A 4,459-nucleotide genomic window follows, 5' to 3' on the forward strand; every position below is an offset into this window, starting at 1 on the left:
ATGTCAGGCAAACGCGGCTTTAGCCAGCGCATGCGCGGCTTCCTACACGAGAGATCTGACGCCCTCTTGTGGCCTCTGTAAGGTGATGCACTCTAGGGTACAAACCCTGCAGTCACTTAATCAAACGCTTACACTTCATCAAAATAACGAACCAGGTGGTGGTGGTGGTGGCAGCACAGGCCTTTAATCGAAGCACTCAGGAGGCAGAGGCAGGCAGATCTCTGAGTTCCAGTCTAGCCTGGCCTACAGAGTGAGTTCCAGGTCAGCCAGGGCTACACAGAGAAACCCTATCTCAAAAAAAAAAAAAAAACAACCCAGAAATAAACAAACAAACAAACAAAAAGGGAAGTTAAGTAGAGTGGTACATTCCTATAATCTTGAGGCAGGAGGACTGAATATTCAGACCCACCCAGGGTTAGAGAGCAAGGTCCTGTCTCAGCTAAGTGCTGGTAAGTTGGCTGGCCCTCACCGCGCCTAGCTTCCTGACTCCAGACGCCTGTACCAGCTGCTTCAGGCCGCTTTATCTGACTTCCTCACCTCAGGGAATATACCTTGTTCTGTGGGCCAGAAAAAAATTCCTTCTTTCCTCAAGTCGATTCATCAGAGAAATTTACCACAGCAATGGGAAAAGAAAGTAAACTCACACATTTCACATATTCTTTAATATTTTATTTTGCTTATATTGACTATTCTTTTTAAAAATTTATTTATTTCTATTCATATACATTGGTATTTTGCCTGGATGAGTGTGATGAATCCTCTAGAGCTGGGATCACAAACAGCTGTGAGCTGCCACGTGGGTGCTAAGACTTGAACCTGGGTCCTCTAGAAAAGCAGACAGTATTCCTAACTGCTGAGTCATCTTTCCAGCCCTTTCTTCTGGTTCTGGTTCTGGTTCTGGTTCTGGTTTTCCTTCCCTTCCTCTTCTTCCTCCTCTTCTTCCTCCTCCTCCTCCTCCTTCTTTTCTTCCTCTTCTCTTCTTTCTTAATATGCAGTGTGTGTGTGCATGTCTGTGTGTGTGTGTCTGTGTGTGTATCTTGTGTGTGTGTCTATGTGTGTGTGTCTGTGTGTGTATCTTGTGTGTGTGTGTCTGTGTCTCTGTGTGTGTCTGTGTCTCTCTGTGTGTGTCTGTGTCTCTCTGTGTGAGTCTATGTGTGTGTCTGTGTGTGTCTATGTGTGTGTGTCTATGTGTGTGTGTCTTTGTGTGTGTGTGTGTATTAGGGCTGGGGATGTAGTTCAGTGGTAGATTCCTTACCTGGCAAGTACTAGGCCCTGGATTCAATTTCACCATCACTGTCCCCACCAAAAAAAAAAGAAAAAAAAAAGTCAGCTGTGGTGGCACACACATTTAGTCCTAGCTAGTCAGGAGACAGAGGCTGGTGGGGTGCTGTGAGTTTAAGGCCAGCCTCAAGCAAGTTCCAGACTACGAGGGTTGTGTATCTGTTTGTGTACTCAGATGTGGGTGATTGCCGAAGCCAGAAGAGGGTTGGATCACCTGGAGTTGGGGTCACCCGTAGCTGTGAACTGCCTAACATGAGTGCCAGGAACTGAACTTGGGTCCTTTGTAAGATGCCAGAGCTGTCTCTCCAGCTCTGTAAGACGCCTGAGCATCTCTCCAGCTCTGTAAGTCATTTTTAAAGGATGACTCAATCTCTTCATTTTCACTGGAGTAAATTACAGGCTCCTGTTTGTGTTTGAGGTCGGGGTGTGTTTGTGTGTGTGAGAGAGATAGGGCTGTTTCACACAGCTAAAGCTGGTCTTAAATTCACTGTGTAGCTAAAGATTGCCTAGAAGTTTTTTTTTTTGTTTTGTTGCTTGTTTTATTTAGAAGGATCTCTCTACATGGACCTGGCTGTCCTGGAACTCACTTTATAGACCAGGCTGGCCTCGAACTCAGAAATCCCCCTGCCTCTGCCTCCCAAGTGCTGAGATTAAAGGCGTGTGCTGCCACTGCCCGACTAAATATCACTTTTAGACATTTAAATTTTTTCTTTTATTTTTGACGTTATAATTACATCGTTTCCCTTTCCTCCCTCCAGACCGACCATTTGTTATTGGATAATTAATTGGTGTGCTCTTCCCCAGGGGGAGACTATGTCTCCTGCTCGAAGCATTCCTTAGTTGCCTGTAGTTCTCTCTGTGGGGCTGAGGCCTCATGGGCTCTCCCCCTCAACCTTCTCTCTTTAGTACACTATTCCATAACCAAAATTTCCTTCACTGTTTCATTTATTAGGATAAGGCATGGGTCAGAGGTCCTCAGATCTCCAAATACCTTTCTTTCTTTCTTTCTTTCTTTCTTTCTTTCTTTCTTTCTTTCTTTCCTTCTTTCTTTCTTTCTTTCTTTCTTTCTTTCTTAAAAAAATGTGCTTTACATTCATACATTCAGTGTGTGTGTGGGGGGGGGTGTGCGCACGCATGTGTGTACACATGCCGGAGCACACAACACATGCATCTGAGTGCATGTGTTTGTAAGTCAGAGGACAACCTACAGGCATCAGGTCTCTCCTACTGTGTGGATCCCAGGGACTACACTCAGTTACTCAAGGCTTGGCCACAGATATGTTTCTTTCACCCTGACAGGTAAACGCATTTCCTGCTGTATGAGAGGCTACTTTCCAGTTTCCCATTTGTACCGTTCTCTGCCAAGCTGAGACCATTCCTCCTTATCAGTCACTTGTTCTGTCTGGAAACCGGACAGTGATTTTTCTGTGACCTCAGAATCTGGGTATTTCCCGTCTGGGTTTCTTCTTTCTTTTCTCTTCTATGTCCCCCAGTCTGTAAGCTCCGATCTTGGATGGAGCCAGCAAGGTATTTTCCACTCTGTAATTATGTCTACTGCCTTCCCCCATCTTCTCCTTTAAATTCCAGAACAGTTCAGTGTCGGAACTATTGGATCTAGAATCGAAGCATGGCGCTTTTCTAATTATTTCCATCTTCCCATATTATTTGCTCTGTGCTTTGAAATATTTTTTCCACTTATTCATCCAAGCCACTGATCTGAGTCTTGCCAGTAACCATTCTGTCCCTCAGTACATATACTGGGGTTTTTTGTTTTGTTTTGTTTTTGTTGTTATTCAAAATGACCATTTTATTTCCAGGAAGTGATGGAGTTTGGGGTCTTGGATTTGTTTTTGGTTTTGTACATGACTTGGAGATATATATTTGGTTTTTCGAGACAAGGTTTCTCTATGTACCCCTGACTTGGATATATTTAAGTGCCTCTGACTGCTTCTTAAGCAGCTAGATGCTTTTTCCCATGAGTCCCAATGTTTTCTGATGGACAGGGAAACAGCCATAGTAACTGCCATGTCTATAGGGCCACTCTCAGCATGCCATGACCCCGACTTCTACTCAGAGGTTCCAAAGGTCATCCATCCAATGGCAGTGACAAGCTGCTTGTAGCTGTCCACACCAGACCTGCTCTCCACTCACCCTGAGTTCAAGTCCTGGCTTGTACTCCCCAACAGGGTCGTGACTGAATACAGGTGTTTAGGAAAGAAGGAACTGCCTCTGGGACTCGGCAGTGCAGATTGTTGAACTCTCTCTCACCCCAAACTCAACCCAAGAGTTTCTGATTCACTGACTCACTGAGTCTGGAGGGAAGCCAGAGAACTCACTTTTTAAGGAGTGTGCAGGGCTGGCCAAAGCTGGGGATCTAGAGACTACACCTATTGCTTTTGAGCTGGAGGGACGGATGGCTTAGTGGGTAAGAGTACTTCCCACAGAGCCACCTAATTCAGATCCCAGTACCACAGGTCCAGCCAGGCGTGGTCGGTCATGTATGCCTGAAACCCCATGAAGACAGAGGATCACCAGGGCTGGCTTGGCTTAGCCAAGAAACAAAAACTTCAGAGAGACCTTGCTCAAAGAAAACAGGCAAACCGTGGTGAAGGAGTGCAGCCTGTGTCCTCATCTGACCTCTGCCCAGATATTTTTAAAGTCAGTGGTGATGGATGGGCATTATAGGATGTGGAATTGGTTCTTTCTGCTGTGTGTATCTCTGGGATTAAACTCAGGTTGTCAGGCTTGGCAGCAGATGCTCCTCGGACCGGAGCGATCCTGCCAGTACCTGGGTTGCTTTTTGTTCTTTTTTGTTATTTGGTAAGGATATTACTTCAGTGTCAGGCCTGCGTTGCCTCCTGGTTTCATGTTAGGTTCTTCTATTTGTTTCTGGTACTGGGGCTTACAGACTATAGAACTGGGCTGCATGGAGCAAGGCTTCCTCCAACAGCACACAGACAACACACACACAGACACACACACACAGAAAGACACACACAGACACACACACACAGAGAGATACACACACAGAGACACACAGACACAATCTCCAATCTCTACATCCTTCTCTCCAGACCCTCTTCCCCCAGACACACACACACACAAAGATACACAGACACACACACACAGATACACACACACTTCCATCTCTACATCCTTCTCTCCAGACTCTCTTCCC

This window comes from Grammomys surdaster, unplaced genomic scaffold (assembly GCF_004785775.1).
Source record: "Grammomys surdaster isolate TR1022 unplaced genomic scaffold, NIH_TR_1.0 374, whole genome shotgun sequence".
Taxonomy (NCBI): domain Eukaryota; kingdom Metazoa; phylum Chordata; class Mammalia; order Rodentia; family Muridae; genus Grammomys; species Grammomys surdaster.